This window comes from Tenrec ecaudatus, chromosome 1 (assembly GCF_050624435.1).
Source record: "Tenrec ecaudatus isolate mTenEca1 chromosome 1, mTenEca1.hap1, whole genome shotgun sequence".
NCBI lineage: Eukaryota > Metazoa > Chordata > Mammalia > Afrosoricida > Tenrecidae > Tenrec > Tenrec ecaudatus.
In genome coordinates, this window is record NC_134530.1 from 52102363 (window position 1) to 52128251 (window position 25889).

Here is a 25889-nt window from a genome sequence, read left to right on the forward strand (position 1 = left end):
GCATCATGCTCTCGTCGTATGAGGTCAGGGGCAACACTGGCCAATATGAGAACTCCCCGGCCGGCCCTTACCTGCCCACCCCGGTTTTCTAGGGGCTGCCAGAAGCTGGGCGCCCGTGTAAGGCGGCACCTGCAGCCCCCACCCCTTCCCGGTTGCGACACTGGTACTCCTCGGCCCCGCCCGCCCCGCCGCCCGGCCGATTGGCAGTTGATTGTTCCAATCAGAGGGCCTCGCGGGTCCGGGGCGGGGCCTCGCGTCGGAGTTGCCCTGTCAGTGCAGGTGGAGGCCCCCGGCGGGGCAAAGTGGCAGGAACCTCTTAAAGGGCGCGAGCGGCGGGGAACGAGAAGGCGGCCCTGCCTGGCGCGCCAGGTCCCCAGCCCGACCCACTCAGGTGAGCCTGGGCTACCTGGGGAGTGATCCCAGGGCCCCGGGAGGGACGGGGTAAGGTTCCGATGGACACCCCCCACTCCCCGCAAGGGCGCTGGCCGTCCTGGGAGGGGCGAGATTGGGGTCTAAGGGTCCGCAGGGGCACGTCTGGCTCCGGGGAAGGCGCTTCAGGGGTCCTGGGCTGCAGGGTCCAAGGTGCGGGTGCGGAGGGGCTCCGTGTCTGAAGTTCGGGGTCCCGACAGGGGCACGGGCAGGAGGCGAGAGAGTGCGGGAGCTCGTGGCCGGAGCAGGACGGGCGTCGCTTGGCGGGGCCGCCTGCCCGGGGCGGGGGTCCGGGCTTCGCTTCCCGCGAGCGGGTCTCGTGGAGCGCCGCAGCCGGAGGCCGCCCGGACCCCGCCCTGCCGGCCCTGCCCGCCGCTCCGCCGGCCGCCGCAGCGCTGGGGGGGGGGGGGGGCGGACGCGCGGCGGGAGGGGGCGCCCCGGCTGGATCCTCGCGCCGCTTTCGGGCCCTTACGTAACTGACTTTGAGTTTCGCGACGGAGGGACCGGCGAGCTGGGGCGCCCGCTCAGAGCGCCGGGCTGGCTCTCGCGTGGCCGCCCGGGCCCCCGGCCCCACTCCGCTCCAGAGGCAATCTGGGGCCCCCCACCTCCACCGCAGGCCTTCCCGTCCCCCGTCGGCTCCGGCTTCTGCTGGCTCGCATCCCTGTGGCTCCGTTTCTCCCTGTCTCTGCCCACTGCCTTTTCCTGGGGTGTCTCCCTTTCATACTTTCCGGCAGTTTCCACCTCTTGGGGAGAACAGGCCCCTTCCCCTCTAACAAGTTGTAGGCACGACCTGCCTGGACAGACCCTAGCTAAGGTGAGGAGGGTTGGGGGAGGTAGGCTATGTTAGGACCCACACCCTCCCGTGGGAGGGAGTGGCTGGAAGTGACTTCAAGTCCCTAGCCCCCTCCTTCCCTTACAGCCTGGCTGGGGGATGTGTGTGGGGGTGGGGGCCAGGGCTTAGGGCAGCCAGGAATCCCTATGAGAACCAAGGCGGGTCAGACCGGGTCTGATCAGTAGCTAGCAAAGGCGAGTGGGAGGATCCGTGTACTGGCACAGAGCCCCGTAGGATGGATCTCGGGATCCTGGCTTCAGCAAGCCTCCACTCCATACCAATGCAGGCCCAGACGAGCACAGAGGCCAGAGGGACTTTTGCACTGTGGGTGGGTGGGTAGAAGTAACAGGCTGTCATGTCTAAGAAGCTGTGACTAGGGCCAGTCTCTGCCTCCCATGCCCACTTGGTTAGCAGAAAGACATACACCTCAGAAATAACTTCCCCACCCAGCTGTTGTTTGGCGCATGTAAACAAGGTGTTATAGCAGCCGTGAGGTGAGAATTATTCATTCAGACTAGAAATAGGGGAAGGGAAGTTTTGCAAAGGGAAATGGAAAGTTTGGGTTAGATGCAGAGGAAGAAAGGGAGCCCAAAGGTTCTGGAAGTGGAGAGAGGACATCTGGTACCCTGTAGGTTTTGCATACAGGGTTAAATTCTGGCCCTGCCACCACTTTCTTGCTGTGTGACCTTGAAAAGGTCACTTCACCTCTCTGAGCCTTACCTTCCTACTTCTTTCTTAGTCAATAATCTGGACTTTACAGGTCTTAAACCAGACGAAGCAATGAAAGTAAAGACTGGGATGGTCGCTGGTCAGAGAGCCTGTCACTGGGGTATTTTCAGAAGCGAATGGTGTGGGGAAATCCTGAGCTAGGGCCTGCCAGATCCCAATGATGTTGGGTGTGGAAGGAGTGCCTGGGTATGTGGGTGGCACTCACGAAGGCCGAGAGGCCACCCGCCCATCTGTCTCCTGAAAGGTCCATCCCTGTACCACCCAGGCTGGGCCAGGGTCCCTCCTATAGGGCCCAGGGGCCAGTAGAAGCTCTCCCAGCCTCCGGGCTGCCCTACCCCCAGGGCATGGCCAGCACCCCCTCTGCAGAGTGGACTCTGGCCAGGAGCCTGGTTGGTGGTGCTGGCCAGAAACATCCCAGCCTGGCTGGGAAGATGCTGACGCTGTACAGGCCCCGAAGAGGCCCAGGGCTCTGGTAGCTGGAACCAGTCCCAGCTGATGGGTCCTGGGCTGCAGGGCGACAGAGGCTGAGGTGGGAGTAGGGAGGGGAGGTGTAATGAGAGACCCCTGGAGAAGGAGCCTGAGCTGTGGGACCAGAGAGGCCCTTCATTTGGTTGCCTCCTAAGCCTTCCCTGAGCACCTACTGTGCCTCACATAGCCTATCCATAGAGCTGGATAGGATGCTTGCCAAAGCCTTACCTCAGAGGTCCTGGTGGCCTATGATTTAAAATTTTTTTTAACATTTTATTAGGGACTCATACAACTCTTATCACAGTCCATACATATACATACATCAATTGTACAAAGCACATCTGTACATTCTTTGCCCTAATCACTTAAAAAGCATTTGCTCTCCACTTAAGCCCTTTGCATCAGGTCCTCTTTTTTCCCCTCCCTCCCCGCACCCCCCTCCCTCATGAGGGCCTGTGATTTTTCTTGCATGGGTTTCCGACTATATGACCATCCCCTGTTGATGAGGAGATCCAGAATTCTGATGATTAAATATTTGAGTCACTCACATTTTTACCATGGTTGAAATTTCCCTGTCTGTGGATGGGGTTAGCATATGGCAAGGTCAAGGTCAAGTATGATAGGGTCCCCAAGCCCTGTTCTTGGCCAATGTTCTCTCATCTTGAGCACTTCTTACATACCACACTCTGTGCTTCGCCTTTACTATAGAACATTAACTTGGTTAATACTTCGAAACTTCTGGGGAAAGCGGCATTACCCCAGTTTCACAGGAGTTCAGTACGGCGAATTGACTTGACTAAAGTCACACAGCTAGGAAGTGGCAGGATTTGAACCCAGGTTGGTCTGATTCCAAAGCTCAGACCCCACTAAGGTAGGGGGTGTGAGGAGGGGGCCCTCCTAGTGGGGAATGAGGTACCCACACTGCCCTGCCCTTATCTATGTTCAGGCAGGGGAATGGGCTGTATCCCCTTCCCTGGGTACCTGCTGGGGAGCGTGGCTCTGCCTCTGTCTGACCAGGCCTGGCTCCACTTGCCTAGCATGGAGGGTGGGGATCAGGCAGAGGAAACAATCCCAAGGTTAGGGCCCTCCCAGGAGTATTTTCAGAGGGCCAGCCTTACTTGACTTCTGCCTTGGAACAAGAACTGGACACTGAAAGGCATGTGGCCAACTCTGGGTCTCAGATGCCCTATCTGTAAAACATGGGCTGAAAGTAGTTGAGTGCAGACATGCCTTGGTCTGTGGGCTAGTGGCTGAAGTCAGCATTGGGGTGATGGCTTCAAAGAGGGGCCTCTGATGGTAGCGGCTGAGTCTGGGGTTGAGAAGTTTGGGTTCAACACAGCTAATGTGCCGGGCTGGCTGTTTGACAGCTATTTAAAAAAAATCATTTTATTAGGGGCTCATACAACTCATCACAATCCGTAGTTGACAGCTATTTCAGATGAAGAAGAGATTGAGGTGTTGATGTTGTTTGGTGCCTTTGAGTTGGTTCTGCCTCATAGTAACCCTGCTGACAAAAGAACAGAGCACTGCCCGGTCGGTCCCCTGCCATCCTCATGATTGTTGCAGTCACCATGGCCATCCATCTCCGAGAGGTTTCCTCTTCTTCACTGTTCCTCTACCAAGCACAACGAGGCCCGTTTCCCTCCTGATAACGAGTCCTACGTGAGAGGAAGTCTCCTCATCCTCGCTTCTAAGGAGCATTCTTGCTGTCTTTTTTTTTTTGTTGTTGCTGTCTTTCTTCTGAGACAGATTTGTTTGTTCTTCAGGCAGTTCATGGTAGAATGAGATTGGAGCTTCGAGCTTTTCTGGGGCTATGCAGTTAGTACTGCAGAGACTGGAGTGATGGCAGCCGTTGGGGGTTCGGTGGGGGGAGGAGGAGCTGGAAAACCAACAAGCCAAGGGAAAACCTATAACCACAAAATCTAGGCAGATGTGAGTTAGAATCCCACTCAGCCCCTTGACTAGGCTTGGAGATGTGAGGTGATTCACTCAGCCAAGGACACAAAGCGGAGTCCCTTCACGTCTCTGGCCTTCTCTGTAAAATAAGGAGAGTATACATGGCACCTTTGTCCACTTCCTGGGTTGGTGTGAAGGTCAGAGGCAATGGAGCATTTGTCACTAAGGTGTACATGTGGTGGCTGGCTGGTGTTCGGCTCAAAGCTGTCCTTCTGGATTCTGATGGCCCCTCCGCAGAGATGCTGCAGCCCACGCTGGGCTGGAGGGCAGTCCCAAGAATACCACCCTTGTTGACTCAGCAGCGACCCAGCAGTCAGGCACTGGGCTCAGGGCCCCCCACCCTCCACCCCAGTGTCTCAATCTCCAGGGGACCTGCCAGTTGGTGGTGCCCTGACCCACACATGACCCACTGCCATCCGGTCAGTTCCTGTTCACCGGCATCCACAGGAGGTCCCGCCAAAGCCAGGACTCGCTCCAGCCTCCTGTCATAATAGCAGCTAATACATATGGACAGTTTACTCAGAATATTCCCATCTAATACCTATTAACCGACTTCACCCGCACAGCAACCTGGGAGGTGGCCCAATTGATGAAGACATGATTAAGAAACGGGATCCAGGGTCACAAAGCCAGATCTGGGCTCTGTTAGTCTGATGCCACAATGCTCGCGGAGTCACGCCAGAATCATTATCTATGTGGGTCTCTCCACACAGCACTTTAGGCCCCATGAGGGTCAGGGCCACTGTGTCTCCTTCAAACTGTACCTCAACACCCTGCACCCAGTCGGTGCTCAGCCAGTGTTGGTTGAGACCCTGCTGTCTCTTGAGGACTGGGCCCTGATTAGAAGGGTGTCTGCCGAGCATCAGCCACAGGGAGGGCAGGGTGTCCTGGCTGGCCTGGCCCCAGCTGGGCAGGGGGCTCACGGGGCTTGTGTGTCTCACTGCTTTCCTTTTTTTCCCATGTGCCTCTGCGACTTCGACTTCCGGCATCTCCCTGACTGGCTGCATGACCCTGACAACGGCGCCTTTTGGGTGAGTCCTGGGTTTGGCTGAATGACTGTCCCGTGGAGGTCCCAGGGGTGGGGGGCAGGAGCCCTGGTGGTGAAACAGTTAGGTGCTGCGCTGCTAACAGAAGGTTAGTGACCCGCACTCCTTCACTGGCTCTGAGGCAGAAGACCAGCAGCCGGGTGGAGAGCAGAGAGAGGTAGGGCACTCTGTGAAGGTCAGATCTCGCCACAGTCGCTCACGTCTCCTGGAGCCTTATCACCCTGCGGGCCAGTTTGGATCACGTGATACAATGCAGAGGTCTTTGGGGCCAGACCTGGACTTGAACCCTTTCTTTGCCACTTATAGCAGTGGTTCTCAACCTGTGGGTCGTGACCCTTTTGGGGGTGGCGGGCGAATGACCCTTTCATAGGGCTTCCCGATTCATAACTGTAGCAAAATGACAGTTATGAAGTAACAACAAAAATAATTTTTATAAAAAAAAACAAAACAAAACAAAAAAATAATAATAATTTTTATGGTGGTGGTGGGGGGTCACCACAACATGAGGAACTGTATGAAAGGGTCGTGGCATTAGGAAGGTTGAGAACCACTGATTTATAGCTCGTGGCTCTTTGCGTCTCAGCTCTCTACCTGCAGGAGGGGGATATGCATGTCTACCTCACACCATAATTTTTCTTCTTTTATTCTTGTCACCGTTAGGGCAGGGATATTTGTATTCTGTGTACTGTTGGATCCCCATGGTAGGGGCTTAGTAAATACTTCAAGATGAACGTAGGGGCATGTGCCTGTCGTGCTCGCTGTGTTGGATTAAGTGGCTAATGCCTATGAAGTGCCCAGGATTGCGGGGCTTCAGTGAGCATGATCCTCTGTTTGCTCTTGTGAGTTCTCTGGGGGCCACTTCTCTCAGCATGAGCCCTGGGACCCGCGTGGAGTGGGGGCTCAGACAGAGGCCTCCATCAATGGAGAGCAAGGCCTAGGTCAGGGCCCGGCACACTTCTGAGCAGAAGAGCCGATCCTGTGCCTCACAACCATTTAGAAAGGATCTGAGAGCCATAAATATATTTTTACAACAAATGAAATCACCATTATCTGGATAATATCCTTTAAGCTTTTTCCATTTTACTCCAGAGCCACTGTACGGACTGAGAGAACTGGATATGGCTCTAGAGTGGCCCCTGGCTTAGATGCCTGGACTCAGGGCCCTGCCTGGCCTGGGGAGGGGATGGCAGAGCCTTGAGGTTTCTTCTGGGGAGCTGAGCAGCTGGCAGGGCCTGAGGGGGGAGAAGAGTTAACGGACTGCCACTGTTCACTGTTCCACTGTGTGGTCTTGGGCAGGTGGTTAACTTGTCTGAGCATTTAAGATCTCATTTGCAAGATTCAAATACATATCATAATACTTCCCCTACATGGGTGGGAGGAGGAGTCAGTTAAAGGTGCTCTGCAGGGCCTGGCTTGATCACTGTTGGTCGCCCACCAGCCCTGGGTGCACACTGGGGAGGGCTCAGGAAAGGGCCCCTCATTTTGGTGTCTTTCTCCCACTTTCCACTTTCTTCTATGCTGGACTGGAACGCAGGATCCGGAGCCTGGCCCTGGCCAGCCTATTGTGGGGGTAGGGACTGGGCCTGGCCCAGGGTGGCGTTTCCAGTTCAGCCACTCTGGCTGCGTGACTTGACTCAGTAACGTACCTACCTTTTCTGTGTCTCAGTCGCCTTCACCTGTAGAATCTCCAAAATCTAAACTCAGAGCCACGAGTTGGTTCTGACTCACAGCAGCCCTGTGAGACATGGTAGAACTGCCCCTGTGGGTTTCCAACACTTTAACTCTTTAAAAAAAAATCACTGGGGGCTCATACAGCTCTTATCACAATCCAGCCATCCATCCATCCATTGTATCAAGCACATTTGTACATTTGTTGCCATCATTTTCAAAACATTTTTCTTCTTGAGCCCTTGGTGTCAGCTCCTCATTTTCCCCTCCCTCTCCCACCCTCCCTCATGAACATTTGATAATTTTTTTTCACGTCTTCCACCGATCAATCTCTCCCTTCGCCCATTTTTCTGTTGTCTATCTCCATGGGAGGGGAACACTTTAACTCTTTATGGGAGTTGAAAGCCTCATTTTTTTTTTAACCTAGGAGCAGCTGATGGTTTTGAACTGCCCACTTTACAATTAGCAGTCCACTATGCCGCCAAGGCATATACAAACACACAGATACTGCACCCCAAATTAGGCCTGGTTTTGAAGCCTGTATCAGTTGCTCACTTGCTATATGACCTTGGCCAATCTAGTTAACCTTTCTTGCAGCCTGGTTTTTCCTCTTTACCCTGGGAATAATGAAAGAACCACCTACCTCCTAGGATTCTTTTGAGGGTTAAATAATGCATATGAAGCACCAGGGGGTGTACTCAAACAAAGGAAGTAATTGCTATTGTTATTATTAAAATTATCAGTATTATTTTGGGATCAAAAATCCATCCCTCATGGGACAGTGAAGATCAGTCCAGAGGGGCATGCCAGGGACAGATGGCAGAGCCTCCTGTGACAGGCTCTGAAGGGCACCTGTGAGTGAAGGGAGGGGAAGAATGTGCCTCCCTTTGCTTTCCCTCGCTCTGGGCTGGGTGCCGGGCTAGGCTTGGGGCATCACCTATGCCAGGGCATCTGCATGCTCCCTGCCCCAGCAGCTGAGTCTAGTTGAGGAAAAGGACACAGAAGGCCACCAACTCCACCTCTAAGTGTAACAGGTGTCCTCAGGCAAAGAGAAGAAAATTCAAGGACTACATGTGTGCCTCGGTGGACACACCTGCCCTGCATGTCGGGAATGTGGTGGAGAGAAGGGCTGAGGAGAGTCAGGGGGACTTGACCCACAGGCAGTGGGAAGGATGTGGTGCTCAGGCTTGTATCTGGGAGGCCCACTTTGTGTAGAAGATGACCCGGAATGGTGGGTCAGAGTGGCTGAGAGGCTGAACCTGGACCCTTGCTTGGGAGTGGGGACCCGGTGCACGGGAGCCTGTAGAGGAGGCAGAGCCCACCACACATGACGATAGACTGCAGTGGACCTGGACTGGCAGGAGAAGAAGAGGTGGGAGTGAGGACTTAGGTTCTGGGAAGTGAGGGGCTGAGAGGACCGTCTCTAGTCTAGGGGCACATCTGGGAGGAGGTGTTTGAACTGGTAGTGGGTAGAAGCCACATGTCTGCTTCTCTACACCTCCTGTCCCACCCCTGGGATGGCCACTCTGTCTGAGGTCTCCACTCCTGGGCCCGAGCCTGCACTCCTGCCGTGGGGTCCCTGTGGTGACCCTAGCAGGTCTGGCAGGGAGGTGAGCTTTGGGGTTGGGGAGGCCAGGCATGGCTGTGTGGCACAGGGGAGCCCTGGCTTCTAGAGCTGCTAGTGCCCCTGAACATCTGCACGCATTCATAAAGTTACTTCCTCTCCTTTGCCCTCGTTTTCCCTGCCTCTAAAGCCTGAGTAAGAAAACCTGCTTTGCCTGCCTTGCAGGGCTCTGAGGAAGATTCCATGATAAAGTAGAAGCAGAGGCAATAAACACTGAACACTGAACTTCTTCTGGCCATGAGAAGCTGGCAGCGTAGGTGCCAGTAGAAACACAGACATGGTGCCCATCCAATAAGAAGCAAGGGCACGTGCAGAGGGAGCCCCCCCTCCCCCCCAGGGCCAGGTGATCAATGCTAGGCATGAGGAGGAAACGGTGAAGCTGGGCTTTGAAGGATCAGTAAGAGCTCCCTAAGCAAGTAGCAGAGGGAGTGACTTTCTAGGCGGGATGGTCAACAGAAGTAAAGGCTTGAACTTGAACTTGCACGAAGAGCTCAGGGTCTGGAAGTACTGAGGCATCCAGGGAGAGAGGCAGGTGGTGATGGGAAAGGGGGCTGAACAGGCCAACAGGGCTCAGGGTGGTGCCCAGGGTGGTCATGGAGGAGACGATCACTTGTTACTATCTCCTTCCTGTATCCTGATAGCTACCCCTTCTCACTGAGACTTCTGGGCGCGTTCCAGCCCCTGCCCTCCCACCCACATCTCCTCACGTCCACCCCTCCTCACACCAACCTCAGCCAGACTCAGTGGTTGTCTCTCTTGGGAGTCAGCAACGTGCGTTTCCTGTCCACCCTGGCCGTGTGGTCTTGAGTCACTTACGTCCCTTCTTTGCAACTCAGTCTCCTGGGCTCAGCAGATCTTCCGCACGCGGAAGGGTGGAGGCTTTGGTGCCATAATCTCCACAAGTGGCCTGACCCAGAGTCTATGTGTAATGGGTCTCCATAAAAGGTAGCTCTAATGAATTCATCATTATTTTGACTCTGCAGTCTTCCAGACCCCACCTACTGCTTCCCCGCCTTCCCTGGCAGCCTGCTCTGGCCAACAAAGGAAGGAAAAGACAGGAAACAAGGCTAAAGCTCCAGAGGGGTCCTGGAGTCCCTACCCCCACCCCCACCGTCAAGCTGGCTCCTCTACTGCCCCTTGCCCTTCTTGGCTTTGGGCCCAATGACACTCTATCTTGAGGTCTAGGTCTCCCCACCTCCCAGGCCCAGAGGCCCCTTCCTGGCTGGAAGCCAAAGCCAGCAGTAGCCCTGAATCTGGGACAAATATTAAAAAAAAAAAAAAATTAGCTTTTTTTACCTCCCTAGGAAGCTGATGATCAGTCTTCCTTTCTGGGTGATGGGGAGAGGAGTAGGTAGAAGGTCCTGCTTCTCTTCAAGGCCCCACAGCCAGGGCAGGGCTGGGTCCCCGGCTGGCGAGTCTGGCTGGCACCCTTTTGGTACAGATGTGGGAGCCTCCATTCAAAGCAGGCGGGGCTTGATGGCACCAAGTCACTTGGCAGGAACTCCCTGCAAGGACCTCCTTTTGCAAGGTCCTATGAAATAGCAAGGTCCCATGAAATAGGTGTGGCCAGGCCTTTGGCTGTCATTTTACCTTGGTGGCACAGTGGTGGTTGTTCAGTATTGAGCCGCTAACCACAAAGTCCGCCGTTCAAACCCACCATCTGCTTTTCTGGAGAAAGATGAAATTTGTCTAATCAAGATTTAGTCTTCACTGATCGCAATGATCAACGTAGTACCCACCCTCTCCACCCCCACCCTCACCCCCTGCCCTCACCCTCACCCCCACCCCTGCCCCCACCCTCAGCCCCAGCCCCCACCTCCACCCCCACCCCCATGAGGACGAACAACAGAAACATGGGTGAAGGGAGACAGCAGATGGTGTAAGATATGAAGATAATAATAAATCCCTTCAGGACCAGTGATGTGAGTGGTGATACTGGAAGGGTAGAGGGAGGGTGGGGTGGAAAGAGGGAACCGATTACAAGGATCTACATGTGACCTACTTCCTGGGGGATGGACAACAGAAAAGTGGGTGAAGGGAGATGTCAGACAGTGCAAGATATGACAAAATAATAATTTATAAATTATCAAGGGTTCATGAGGGAGGGGGAAGTGGGAAGGGAGAGGAAAAAATGAGGACCTGATGCCAGGGGCTTAGGTGGAGAGCAAATGTTTTGAGAATGATGAGGGCAATGAATGTACAAATGTGCTTTACACAATTGATGTATGTATGGATTGTGATAATAGTTGTATGAGCTCCTAATAAAATGATTAAAAAAAGAAAATAATAATTATAATTTATCAAGGGTTCACAAGGAGTGGAAGAGTGGGGGAGGGGAGGGAAAAAAAGAGGAGCTGATACCAAGGGCTCAAGTAGAAAGAAAATATTTTGAAACTGATGATGGCAACATATGTACAAATGTGCTTGATATAGTTGATGTATGGATTGTTATAAGAGCTGTAGAGTCCCCAATAAAATGATTTATTTAAAAAAATTAAGCAGAACAACCTACATGATGACCTTTAGCAGGTTGTCCTAAGTTTAAAAACCGTCTGTTAATAAAATGTTGATTATGTTGAGATGATTATGTTGAGATGATTGCATAGTACTGATGAAACCCAGGCTACTTAACAGCTATTACAATAGTCTTGGCCCAAAGGAGGGGGGAAAAAAAGATTTAGCCTTAGAAACACTAAGGAACAATTCTACTCTGCCCTACAAGGCCTCTATGAGTTGGGGAATGGACTTCATGGGAGTGGATTTAGTATTTGTTTTTTGTTTTTTTTTTGGCTTACCTCTTGGAGTCTCAGTTTCCTTTGCTGTGGCTGATTTTACCATGAGGATTGTTAATCATAAAGATAATTTACCCTCATGGTTAGGTACCTACTCTACATGCTATTGGTACATCTGTCACTAAAATCATCCTCTCTTCTCCCTTTTCCCAGTCCAGAGACTTAGGGTGTCTCATACCATTTCCTATCGAACATATGATGCCCAATTCACTTATTTTAAAACCAGAGGCTCAGCATCTTCTACCTGTACCCCCTCCAACTTGCCCTTTCCCAGGTGGCTGGGACACTCTAGCTGTTCCTCTGTCCCAAATTTGGCCCCGTCCTCTGCCTCTCTTGTTGCCAAAGCTACATGGTCTCTCTTCTTGTTCTTTTTAGCTGAATTTGTATTGTGAAGTCGATGGGGGGTTTACATTTCAGACCATCAGCTCTGCGTTCAACAGTTCAAACACCACCACTCCCTCTCTATTCTCTCCCGGTCCCTCTTCTGATTACTCACCCTCTTTGATGGATCTCTAGCCCACCTTTCACCCAAATCACGTGCCAGCCTTCTGGTCTGTAGTTTCATCTTCCCACCACCCATGCTCCCTTGGGAGCCTCCAAAGTCTGTTTCCTTTGGTCTACGTCTCTGCCAGGGTTTTCATCTTTAGAGGTATGGTCTGGGTGTCCCTTTGTGATTGACTGATAGCATTTCCTTGTGAACAAATGACACCCAATACACCTGTTTGAAAGCCAGAGGCTCAGCATCTTCTGCCCTCCTCCCCCCACCAAGTCGCTCTCTCCCAGGTCCATCCATGTTGTGAGGTGCTTCATGGTTTCACCGTGTGTGTGTGTGTGTGTGTGTGTGTGTGTGTGTGTGTGTGGCGGGGGGGATATGTAATAGTCCATGTGTGTACATACCAACGTTTCTTTATCCTCTTGTCTGATGTGCATTTGGGATGTTTCCAACTTCTTGCTATTGTGAACAGTAGTGTGTTGAACACGGGAGTGCATGTGGTTGTCTGTGTGGTGGCTCTTGCTTCTTTAGGGTGTATACCCAGCAGAGGGACTGATGGCTTGTAGGGGATTGTTGTTCCCCGTTGTTTGAGGTGGCAGCACCATACTGCTTTGTACATGCACGGCCTCTCCCCCAGGAGCCACATGAGGGCAGACTTTCCCTTCTGCAAACACAGAGGAACCTGTGCCAGGACGGGGCCCTGAGGTGCTCTCCTTAGGGAGCAAGGATGACAGGAGACCTACATGCCTACAAGAGATAGCCTGCCCCACAGTCCACGAGGTGGGAGAGTGGCAGGGGCTCCTTACGCTGAGCTGGAGCTTCTGTTTTCTGATGTCTGAAAAGAAGGGAATGGACTGATGGCAGAGGTTTCTACTCAGATTACAGGATTAAAAGTAGGGCCTGGAGAGCCCAAAGACCTGTTTAAACCACAGCCTTTAAAAAAAAAAATTGTGGTTAAAAAACAGGTACACTAAAACATGCCAATACAAGTTCCACCTTTTTAACTCCAGTGTCAATCCCAGCACCGCCACTCAGTGTGAGACCTCTGGGGAGTTGCTTTACCTCCCTCAGCTTCTGTTTTCCCAGCTGTAAAATCACAGCCCATTCTCATAGGATGGTGAGGATCAAACTGGACAATTATGTAAAGGTCTGAGTCAGAAGCTGATGCACTGGGGGTATGATTGGTGTTCTCTGATTAGTGGAAACCACAAGAAAAGATCAGTAAAGGCCAGTCAGAAAGCAGTTCACTGAAAAGGCAGGGCTTCAGAAATGTGCAATGATCATTCAATCATTCACATAATAATTATTTCAGATGAGGGAGCCGAGAGGCTGCAGAGAGCTGCAGGGGCCAGAAAGACCTACCCATTTACTTCTCTTCTCTGGGTCTCTCTCCTTGTAGGAACAGTGAGCTGAACGCTTCCTTCCCAGAGTCGGCTTTTAGCTTGGCAGCGCAGAAGTCCCGGCAGGCAGCCCCTGGGTTAGGAACATCTGGGATACTTTCATGGCTTATTCTCTCATCTCCTTAAACCTTTAAAGGCCATCTTCTCAGTAAGGCCTTTCCTCACTACTCGACTTAACACTGTTACTCCCCCTCCCCCAAACCCTTACCCTCCCCCCTTTGTATTTCTATCTGTAGCACATACCAATCTCTGACACACTATCCTTTCTGTGGACTCTTTGTTTATTATCCTCTCCCATTGCAGATTTAAACTGGTTCCCCAAACCCGACTTTTAATGTCATAATATTAGTACATACATCTGACAGGCGAGCTTCGTGGTGACAGCGATTTGTGTATCTTGCTCAGTGTTCTACCCCATTGTATGGCATATAGTAGGTGCTCAGTGAATACTTGTGGAGCCAACCAATGAGTAAATGAAGCCACTTCCCCTCCTGGGGCCTATACTATGCTGAGCACCAGTAGATTCCCATTCCATAATAGAGTAAAGGAGAGAGTCAGAGGTCATTATCCTTTGTGTGCCACATAATACTCTGGCTGGGTCAACTCCCAGGCCCTTCTTTGTCTGACATTTTCTGCTAGGGCATTGGTTTCAGTTGGATTGCCCCAAATCTTTTGTTCCGGAGCCTGAGCTATGCAGAATTTCTAGTCAGGGTTGTTTGGCTGTGGAGTCCACAGCGGTTATTATGTCATTATTGGTAATTAGCACTTAGACCCAGAAGATCCAGCTTTTTGTTTTTCAGCAAGAATCATGGCTGAGCCTTGTCTGCAGTAGATTCATCTGTAGCTGTCCCCACCCCAGCTTTGGGCCATGACTTGGGGAGATCACAGCAGATGTACCTGAAGTTGGGGGGCACCTAAATCACCAGCTCAACTGGAACCTTCCTCCGAGTCCCCCGACTCCTGGCTTTCCATGCCACTGAGGAAAGCAAAAAACAGGGCTTCCACTGCCCAGTGGGCAGGGGCATTTTCTGGTTGTTCAAGATTTGCACACTGTGGGTGAAGGAAAAAGTCCTAGGCTTGAGACTCAGAAGCCCAGGTTCAAGTCCCTACTCAGGGGCTGATCTGCCAAGTGACAACTTTCTCATCTGTCCCACAGAGACCTCACTGGGGAGGAGAGTGTAGTGTAGTGTTGTGGGCAAGGCTGGACTTGGGTTCTGGATTCAGATATGCCTGGCTTCCTAGCTATACCCCTTCCCAGCTATGTGACACTAGGCAAATTACTTCAGGTCCCAAAGCTGTAAAATGAGGTTGCCCTAGTGCTCACTCCAGAGGGCTGTCCTGAGAGCTAAGAGCATACAGGTAGAATAGCTCGTCAGAGGCAAGTGCTCTGACCCCCCTTGGCTGCGATTACAGTAACTTTCCTGGAAACGCAGCACAACAGCCAGCCAGGTGGGGGTGTGAATTCTGGGCAATCCAGGGCAAATTTTTTCCCACTTCTCTGAGACCCTGTTTACTCATTTGTAAAATAGGAATTAGGGATGTATCTCCCCCAAGGGGCTGTGTCAGCAACAGATTACCCATAAAGCAGTTGGCTTCATGGCTGGAAGGCATGATCCCCATTTTACAGCTAAGGAAACTGAAGAGGGGAAGCGGCTGACCTGAACTAACAGCGTCTCAGTGGGGGAGCTGTGATTTGACTTCCCGTTGTTCTTCGTACTATCTTTTATATGTGGGACGAGGATGCCGTTGGACTCATCTCACTCATGCAGCAGGTGCTCAATAAACGCTTACTAGATGCAGAGGTAGGCTCAGGGTACCCTCATTGAAGATACTTACTGTCCGGGTGATCAGAGATTTAAAATAAAGACCATGCTTGGCCCAGGTGTGGGACTTTGACATCTGCAGAGCCCTTTTGCTCCCTCCACAGACAGCATTGGGGGTGGGGGAAGTGTGTGTGTGTGTGTGTGTGTGTGTGTGTGTGTGTGTGTGTGCGTGTGTGAGATGAGGACTTACATTTGGGGAGGAGGTGGGAGCCTAGACAGAGGGAGTAGTTGGCTGAGAGTCACACATGAGCCTTTTGGCAGAGCCAAGGCTGAACTTAATTGTAGCCATTTCTCTCTTTTCCCCACTAAAACCTCCCAAAGGCTTGGAAATTGAGGCTGACTGTATGCCACACAGGCAGCTCAGGAAGTGTCTTGCCACATGAGCTTTGGGCCAAGTCAAACCTGGCCACTTCTGGATGTCCCCTCTCCCTCGCTCCCCTATACCTGCCCCTCTCCCTTTCCCAGGTGAAAGAGACCAGGCTGCCCTTTAACTACTAGTTTTAGGGGCTCAGCTAGCTAGTGTCCCCAAGCCTCACTTTGTATCTTGGGAGATCCTCTAGGACAGTGGTTCTCAACCTTCCTCATGTCGCGACCCTTTAATACAGTTCCCCATTTTGGGTGACCCCTCCATCCATAAAATTATTTTCGTTGCTACTTCATAACTGTCATTTTGCTACTGTTATGAATCTGGCGACCCCTGTGAAAGGGTCGTTCGACCCCCAGAGGGGTTGCGACCCACGGGTTGAGAACCGCTGTTCTAGGCCCTAAGTTCCCACCTGGAGAGAGAGAGAGGGAGAGGGAGAGGGAGAGGGAGAGGGAGAGGGAGAGGGAGAGGGAGAGGGAGAGGGAGAGGGAGAGGGAGGGAGGGAGGGGGAGGGGGAGGGGGAGAGGGAGAGGGAGAGGGAGAGGGAGAGGGAGAGGGAGGGAGAATGAATTAGTGAACTAAGCCTGAGTGAGCTGCTGGCTTTGCTGGGTCAGTCAGTCATCAGACTCATTCCAGCTGGTGAGAGAAGGGGGTTGGGGAGGCTCTGGGAGGCCAGATCCTCTGGTCCCTCAAATGCTTCCAGGCGGCAATGATAGGCAGTCAACAGCAGCCCTTGCTGGGTCTTGGGACAGCCAGACATTGCTGTGGGCCATTCCTCTCATCTCTAAGCTGCCTTTCTGGGACCTGTGAAGGCAGTGTGGGACAGAAGGCAGTGGCCTCAATGTAGGCTTGACCTAAACCTTGTGAGGCTTGCCAAGTCACCAAACATTTCTAGGCTGTAGTTTCGACTGTAATGGGAGCTAATAATACTTTGCAGAGTTGCTAAGAAGTGAAACACAATACTGCTTTAAAGCATTTAGTACGTGCCAGGCACACAGTAAATGCACAACAAATGGGTGTGCTCTTGTTTTTAACCATAATAACAAGGTCCCTTCCAGCTCCTACATGCCTGGTTTTATATCCATAGAATTTAGCTTGGCCTCCAGCTCTGGAGAGGAAGAATAGCTGAACTTGGTAGAAGGCGGTGAACAGAAATCTGTAGGAGGGATCAGAAACCTGGGTTGAAGTTTGAACTCTGCCATCACTGGCACTGTGTGACCTTGGTTTAGTCCTTTGTCTGAGTCCAGTGTCTGAGCCATTTGCCAATCTGTTTAAAACTGTGTGGTTTGTTCATCTAAGAGCACTTTGTGAATCTAGGAGCCTAAAGAAAACCTTTCCATTTGGGTCCTCTTTTTCTTTCTTATAAAATCATCTTATGGGGGCTCATCCATCCATCCATCCATCACGTCAAGCACATTTGAAGATTTGTTACCATCATCATTCTCAAAACATTTTTTTTCTACTTGAGCCCTTGGTATCAGCTCTTCAGTTTTTCCCCTCCTTTCCCCACCCTCCCTCTCGAACCCTTGACAATTTATAAATTATTATTATCTTGTCATGTCTTAAACGGTCTGATGTCTCCCTTCACCCACTTTTCTGTTGTTTGCTGTCCCCCAGGGAGGGAGTTATAGGTAGATCATTGTGATCAGTTTCCCCTTTCTCCCCACACCTTTCCCTTACCCTCCTGGTATCACTTACTCTCATTATTGGTCCTGAGGGGTTTATCTGTCCTGGATTCCCTGTGTTTCCAGATATTATCTGTAGCAGTGTACATGCTCTGGCCTAGCTGGATTTGTAAGGTAGAATTGGGGTCATGATAAGGTGGGGGGGGAGCATTAAATGACTAGAGGAAAGGTGTGTGTTTCATCAGTGCTACACTGCACCCTCACTGGCTCATCTCCTTCCCACTCCTTTGGGTCCTCTCTTACAGCTTCCACTTCCCTCCCTTCTTCCCCTTTCCCTGCAGCGGCTCTGCAGAAAGGGTACTGTTTTGCCAATTCCAGTGTAATTTCTTTTTTTTAAAAAAAAACTTAACCACATTTAGGTTTTGCTTTAAATGTGCATAAAAAATCCTGTAAGACAGAGTTTAATGCAATTTTTGCACGCATAGTACATCCAATTAAGAGGTGAAAACATGCTCTGTTTTTAAATATGGAAGAAAAATATTGTACAAAAATAATATTTTTGTCTGATTTTTTCCTTTTATCTCAAAAATGACTAGAATAGGCAGCCTCACTCATTACCATTAAGTTGATTGTAACTCATAGCGACTTTATAAACAGGGTAGAACTGTCCCTGTGGGGTTCTGAGACTGTAACTCTATGGGAGTGGAAAGCCTCATCTTTCTCCCTCGGAGCACCTGATGGTTTCAAACTGCTGACCTTGAGGTTAGCAGTCCACCTCATAACCATTGTGGTACCAGGGCTCATACAGAATAGGCAGCCTAGTACTCTATAATTTACAAAAATATTCTGCTGTAAATATAGCCTAAAGAAATCATGGGTATGATTTAGACAAAAGGATGTTTGTCGAGTATCATCAAGAGAGAATCTTTTTGAGAAAAATGGGTAACAACCTAACTGTCCAGCAAGGTCAAGTCTATGATGGTAGTCACTTCAGAGTGCTGTTGGAAATAATGATATAGATGCTCCAAATATGTTAAGTGGAAAAAACCAGCCCCAAACAATATGGTCTTAACTCTCAACAAAGTATTCAGTGAGATCATGTGAGGTTACTAAGATTTGGCCTTGAAAAAATTTATTTTTTAAACATATACAACAGCAATGCCACATGGTTCAAAATTATAGAAACAAAAAAGTACTATAAATCTCTCACCAAAACATTGAAGGTTGTTATTTCTGATGGGTGAGTTCATAGTGATTTACATTTCCCCCTTCTTATTTAACAATTTTTTCTGTGAACAATTACAATCCGATGATTATAAAAGTCATTCCCTAGAAAAGCCTAACGTGGTATGTAATTCTCCCACCCATTGTGTCTTGTTTGATTTATCATTTGTGCTTAAAAAGCCTAAAATGACTGCAATTTTGTGACTGTGGGCAGGATGGAAAGCTCTGAGCTCCGCATACCAGGATTGCTTTTTATTTACTACTGACTGTTCAGCACTCTTTGCCAGTGGACCCTTTTCAAAGCCTTCTTCCTCGCTTGCCACCCCCCACAATAGACACCACACGTTTCCCATGCACGGCCCTAGCACTGGGGTGCCAGACCAGCTGTGTCCCTCCCTAATCCACCCGTGTCCCAGATTGGGGAGTAGTTCAACCTCCCAACTGTTCCCCCAACCTGCCCCACCCTACTTTCTTCCAATGTCATTTCTTCCAAGTCATCTGAGTCCCCAAGTCCCGTCTGGGCCTCCCTGGCCTTCGCCACTGATCACCACCTCATTTTGTCATCTAATTTCATCTGCTTCTGGGCAGCTGGTGTTTGCTTTTGCCCGAGCTGTTTGCGGGTGGGGGGTGGGGGTGGATTAGGACCTTTTCATGCCGGCTTTTTTCTCAGTGCCCTTGACTGCTCCAGGGACTGACAAGCAGCTAACCCAGCCTGTTCCCTAGGAAGGAGCAGGAGGGGGTGTGGGGGAGGTAGAGGCGGGCTCAGCTGGCAGGCGGGATCTAGATGGTCACTAGAGACCCCATCCCAGGGCCTGGAGCATAGCACTGCCGCCACCCAGATGTGAGCATAAAGTGGGTAGGGTGAAGGGTTGAGTTTCTGCCGAGGAAATTAGCCCCAAAGGTGCCTGGGACCTTTCCCCTTGGTACTCAACAGCAACTAATGTCTGGTTTGCAGAAGCCCCCTCTGAGAGGGCAGGTGGGGGAAGGGTAGATCTCTACCTTTAGACAGGACATTTTCCCCTCTACTGGTCGCCCTCCTAACATCCTGTCTTCAGCTATACTTCACCTAATAGGTGTGTACGTGCTCCATTAAAACAAGTCCCCTGTGCAGCTAGATGGCACTTTACAGTTTGCAAAGCTCTTTCCACTCCGGCTAAGCATTAAGTGCTGTGCCTGAAACTGGAGTCTTTCAGATTTTAAACTCAGTAGCACTGTTTCTCGGTCTGACGCCGCCGGCACTGTAGGTTTAAAGAGTGGCTTAGACTAGCCTATGTCTAGCTGTCTGTCATCTGCTAGCCTGGGGCCCTTACTTATTTTCAAGGTAATTGTTATTAAATGGGTACACATTCTATGTACCCAACCAGGTCTCTTTAAATATGTGCCTTTACTTATTGACAATGCGATACTGATTTTCATGAATCTTTATTTCCTGGCTCCTACAGGGAGGTGTGGGTGGGTGGGGAGTTGGAGGGGTGGGGTTGTTGATCCTGGGTGTTAATCTTTAGTGTGACTCCTTCCTGAGACCAGCATTTCCGTGTGAGAAGGGATACAGGGCTGGGGCTCAGCTGCACTTGAGGACCGGAAGCATGGAAGTGCTTTGCCCCTAAGGCTTTGATCCAGTCACCTGACCTTATTAAGCCTCAGTTTCCTTATAGAAAAATCCAGGTAACCCATTCACTTGTCCAACCAATAGTTCTTGAAGGTGCCTTGTTTCCAGGAGATGAGTAAGAAGGACCAGTTCCCTGCTTTCCCGGAGCTTAGTCTAGTGGGTGTAGGCACTGTATCTAGCTATAGTAGAAACTCAGGTAGGGTAAGTGTTGTGGAGCAAAATCAAAGCAGAGCCCAGGTGTCCCAGTGGGGACTTGTTTTGGGGTAGGTAGTCAGGTGGTCTTCAAGGTGTTTGGTGTTTAAACAGATAATTGATGCGATGTTATCCTGAATGTAGTCTACAAATAGTTGTAATAACACTTGTATAGTATTCACTGTGAGATAGACATGATTCTAAGCTCTTTACATATGTAACTCATTTGCTCTCACTAACTCAGTAACTCATTTTCTCTTTTATGGGGTCAGTTAATGCAAGCACAGAGGGGTTAAGTACTTGACCAAGGCCAAACCCTGAGTCTGAGAAATGAATCCAGCAGCAGCCTGTTTTCAGAGGCAGTGAGGAGGCTGTGATTAGATACCAGGAGACAGTCAGTACACCTAGCAGCAGAATGGTTTGGATCTCAGGCTCTGATATCAGATTGCCTAGATTCTTATCCTGGCAGGCCTAAGCCTTTCTGCTTTAGTTTCTTCGTTTCAAAAACAAGTACCAGAACCTGGCTAGCATGCTTAAAACAAAGCCTTCCTTCAGCTCTGTGGGGCCCTAGCCTGACTGGGAGTGTGAGGGGTCTAGTGGGCCCCGAAAGTTCTGAAGAGAAATAAATTCAGACCTGGGGGTTATATGAGAGCAACCGTAAATTCAGCTGGAGACCAGTCCTTGGGTGGCAGGCAGCGCTGTGGGTTAGTTAGGAGTTGGGGTGCTTACCTGCAGTGTTGGTGTGGTTCACACCCACCGGCTGTGGGGGCTGTCTACTTCCGTAACAGTTTCGGAAACCCTAGTAGGATCCCTATGGGTCAGAATCGATTTGAAGGAAGTGGGTTTGGTTGTTTTTGTTTCAGGTGATGAGAGAGGACATCTTGGCGTGGGCCACACACGCAGTTTCCGTTTCAGGTCTTTTGACAGAGTGGCACTTGGAGCCCGCCAATCCAGTAGATGGGGAAGCTGAGGCCCAGAGAAGCTGGCAGACTTACCCAAGGTCACTAGGTGTATTAAGGGACAGAGTCGGGACTAGTAGAACCAAGCCTGGGGTAGCCTGGCAGCAGCCTTTATCGTGGGCTTCATGTTCTCTGAGGCTTCCAAATCTCAGCTTCTTACCTTCCTGAACGGTACCTGCCTCACTGCCCACGTGGCTGCTGTAAGGCTCAGAATACCCGGGCCGTACAGGGGTCCGACCTGCGCGTGCGCACACGTACCCAGCCCCTCGCCCCCCCCCCAGCCCCCGCCCCCGCTCCGCCCCCCTCCCTTCTTTCCTTTCCCCTCCCCAGTCTTTACTGGCCGGGAGGGGGGGCACCGAGGGGAGCCAGAACTTGGTTTTAGCCAATGGGCTGACGAGCTGCTGCCCGGCCCCCTCCTCCCCTCCGGCGCCGTCCAATAGGAATTTACTACAATGTTGTGGCGAAGCGAGGGGGAGGGGCGCGCGCGGGCGGGCGGGCTGCGGGCCGCGCCGGCCTGGCCTCGCCGAGGGAAGGCGGGAGGGCGCGCGCCAGGGCCGCTAGCCTGCTCGCTCGCTCGCTCGCTCCCTCCCTCCCTCCCTCCGCCGGTGGGTTAGTCAGTCCGTCAGCCAGCAGCCGGCGGGCCCGCCAGCCACTGAGGGCCCGAGCCGCGGACATCCGCGCCTCCTCCTGCCATTGTTCGTCGGGCAGCTGCAGCGGCCGGCGCGGGAGCCCGGGCCCCGGAGCCACCGGTGAGGTGAGGCGGCGGTGGCGCCGCGCGAGCCAGCGGGGCGCGGAGCTGTCCCAGAGGGACAGTCCTGGCGGCCGCCGCGGCGTCACAGCTCTTTGTCTCCAGCCCCCCGCAGGCCCCGGGCCGGGGGCGCGGGCTCCTCGGCCACCGCAAGCCGGGGCGCGGAGCGGCTGGAGCGCGGACGCGGCGGCCTGAGGGGGACGGAGGCAGGCCCGGAGGTGCCGGAGAAAGGGGCAGGGGCGCCCGGGAGCCGGGTTAGGCGCAGGGAGACCTTCAAAGTTGGACTTGAGGTTGCTTTCGGACGACGGAAAGCCCGTCCCCTGCAGCCCGCCCGTCGCGGTGCCCTGGGGCAGGAGCCCGCGCGGAGGGAAGTGCAGGTTTGGGACGTGGAGGTGCCCGCCGCCCCGAGGTTTTTTCCTGGCGAGGTAGCCCGGGGCTGTCTGCAGGAGTCGCAGGCGCTGCGGGTGGAGGGGGGACCCCGGAAGGTCTTGTAGGCCTTCCCGCCAGCGACACCTGCTTCGTTACGGACCGACCGACAAACCTGGCGGGACGGTGGGGGTTGGGGGAGGGAATCGGGATTCCCCACCGGAGAGATCCAGCGCTTTCCCTGCACGCTTCCGTGGGACCAAAGAGTTAAATCCCTTCCCTCCGCGCCGTGACCTCCTTTTTCAGTTGGCGCATCTGTCGGCTTGGAAATGTGTCGGGCCGCTCGCCGCCGGGGTGCCTTACCTGCGGGGACAGCCGGCCGGCCTCGGCCGTGGGCCCCACCCGCCCCCGGCACTCGGGGCGCCGCGGCCCGGCGGCTCTGGCCTGGCAACGTGGGTTCGGGGAAGCGAATTGCCGACCCACTGGGTGGCGGCCCCCCACCCCTGCCCCTAGAGCCGCTGTCAGCCGACTGCACCCTGCCCCAAATGACTAGTCTCGGGCCGCTTTCTGGGCATGTGCCTCTGAGCAGGAGATGCGTTTCTTTCTTTCTTAAGAGATGCCGGGCTTTTTTTAGTAGTCTGGGTGATTTCACAGCTGCTATTTTGTTCTTTCTGTTTTTAGGGGAAATTGCAAGAAATGGTTGTGTCTTGGATATTATCCTTGTAGATTTAGACGCTCTTGAGGATATGTGTCAGTGCTGTTGCTCCTGACTTTTCTCCTAGACCCGGCAGACATTGAGTTGGTTTGGCCTTTTCATCATGAATTCTCATACACACACACACACACACACACACACACACACACAAATATGCACCCATGCATGACGGGGGCTTCAAAAAGTTCGTGGAAAAGAGGAATGGAATGGAAATTTTCCATGAACTTTTGGAATCCTCCTTGTGTATATATAAATCCTTGTGCATTTTTATTTTAACAGTAAAACAAAACATGAGATTCCTTGCGGACTGTACATTTTTTTGGTTTATAAGATAGTTTCATGGCGTTTAAAAAAAATGGATACAGGGCCAACAAAGAGAGTAGAGATACTAGGAGGATTAGGGGAGGGTGGGAGGAAAAAGGGGAACCAATCACAAGAATCAACCTGGAGCCCCCTCTCAGGGGGACGGATAACGGTAAAGTGGGTGAGGGGCGACGGAGGAGGACGATGTGTAAGATATGGAAAAAATAATCTATAACTTATAAAGGAGTTCGTGAAGGAGGGGAAAGAAATGGGGATCTGATACTAGGCTCAAGTGGGAAGAGAATGCTTTGAAAATGATGATGGCGGCATATGTGCAAATGTGCTTGACGCATTGGAAAGAGTATATGGATTGTGATAAGAGATGCAAGAGCCCCCAATAAAAGTATTAAAAAAAGTGAAGAAAATATTCTAGAACTGATTGTGATGATGATTGTACAACTCTTCTTGATGTAATCAAACTATGGAACTATATGATATGTGAATTATATGTATATAATTAAATAAAAGTGTTGAAAATTAAAATTTAAAAATGGATATAATAACTGAGCATCAGATTGCCTTAAAATCAAGGTACTAATTGCAAAGTGCTTTTTAGCTTATAACTAAGGTAACCCCAAAGCCAAGCCCATTGCCATAGAGTTGCTTGAATTCATGGCAAACGTATATAAGGTTAAGTCATTCTTCCTGTGAATTTTTAGAGGAACTGATAGCCTCATCTTTCTTTCCAAGATTTGAACCAGTGACCTTTGGGGTTAGTAGCCCATAAAGATAGGCATTATTTATATCCTTGGGGAAGCAGAAGTATACCATTGCCACTTTTAAAAGTGAACTCACTGGAGACCCAAGTTCAGCATGCAAACCTGATTCTTCTACCAACAAATCTGTTTCCCCCTTGTATAATTAGATTCAGATTTAGAAGTAGTACATTTTCAATTCTTAGAGCTTATCAAAGTTCTCACATGTATACCAATATTTCATACTAAATGTCTTATAGGTAATAAGCTCTTCTATAAATATGGCCTCTATCTACTTTTCCAACTTTCTTCTTAGTCTTTATGTTCTTCTACCACATAGTACTGTTCAGTAATAGCTCAGGAGTTCCCTTCCCTGTATCTTTGTGCATGCAATTCCATCTGTGTTTATCATATGTAGTCTATATTAATTCTCTTACCTTAAAAAATGTCACTTGTGTTGGTAACTGAAGGGGGTGGGGAGTTGCCGAATGTAAAAGGAACTTGATGGAGTGCTTTGTTTAAGATTTTCTTTGAGTTTCATTAGTATGGCCATCCAGCTGAGCTTTCCCTAACTGGTGTTTGCTAAAAAGATTTAGGTCTTAAGTGTCCCCTCCTTGTGTGAAGCCCTTGGAGGTAGATGATGGCTGATGATAGATTAAAAAAACCTTTTATGCTTTCCTTCTACATGGCACTAAAAGCTGTCTCCATTAACATGTCTAATGCTTGGAACTCTGGCTGTCAGCAGATAGGCTAAGCCGAGATGAAAATCTTATCTGTTAGATGGGTCACTGCTTGCTTTCTGCATCTGTTCTCTTTTGCAGTGGTCTAAGGGTCAATAGTTCCTTAATGTTTTGTTAAACACATAAATTCTTGTGTTTGAGTAGTGTGCATGGGAAATGAACTAGGTTATTAAGTAGGTGCACCCTCAATGTAATATATAATGTACCATGGTGCAATATTTTATATAATGATAATAAAAGTATACACAAATCCTCCCATTTTGCATTTTCAAAGGTGCTTTAATCTTATCTCCGTAAGAACCACCTCTATAGTAATAATCTAATATAACAAATGATTTCACATGGTCTGACCTCCCTTGAAAGAAGTGGTTGTGGAACTTGGTTGAAAGTTCACCTATGTATTTTTCCTGTTCTCTTTTTTCAGGTTTGTGCCCCACAGTTACAGTAAACCTGTGTGATGTGTTCTTGTTCTTGTCATTCCTCAGTTTGTGGTCTTAGTGTTAAACAAAGTTTTAACTTGAGAGATGGTGTGCTGTTTGACTTCCTTTCTCTTGCTCTAAAGAAAGCCTACACATGAGCTTAACCAAAGCAACCAAGCCCACTGCTGTGGAGTCCATTTTGATGCATAGCACGTGACCCTATAGGACAGGAGAGCTGCACTGTGGGGTTTCTGAGGCCGTGTATATTTATGGGAGTAGATGTTAGGTGTCATCAAGTCAATTCCAACTCATAGTGACCCTATGAACAACAGAACAAAAGTCCCGCGCCTTCCTCACAATTATTCCTGTGCCTGAGCCCATCGATGCAGCCAGTGTCAGTCCAGTCCGTCTCCTTGAGGGTCTTTCTTCTTCACTGCTCCTCTACTTTGCTAAACATGATGCCCTTCTACTGGGACTGGTTGTTCCTGACAACATGTCCAAAGTATGTAAGATGACGTTTCACCATTCTTGCCTCCAAGGAGCACTCTGGTCATACTTCTTCCAAGATAGATCACTTTGTCCATTTAGCAGTCCATGGTATGTTCAATAT

At 50.8% G+C, this 25889-nt stretch overlaps 1 protein-coding gene across 3 annotated transcripts in view; it reads left to right on the plus strand.

The window, feature by feature from the left end:
- Positions 1 to 312: 312 nt before the first annotated feature.
- EPB41 (erythrocyte membrane protein band 4.1) overlaps positions 313 to 25889 on the plus strand; it is a 204065-nt gene continuing 178488 nt past the window's right edge. For 2 of the 3 annotated variants that reach the window (XM_075553215.1, XM_075553216.1), the window contains exon 1: positions 313 to 391. The gene's annotated coding sequence lies outside the window, so the exon portion shown is untranslated. The remainder of the gene's footprint in view (positions 392 to 25889) is intronic. The other variant, XM_075553223.1, reaches the window with a different exon arrangement.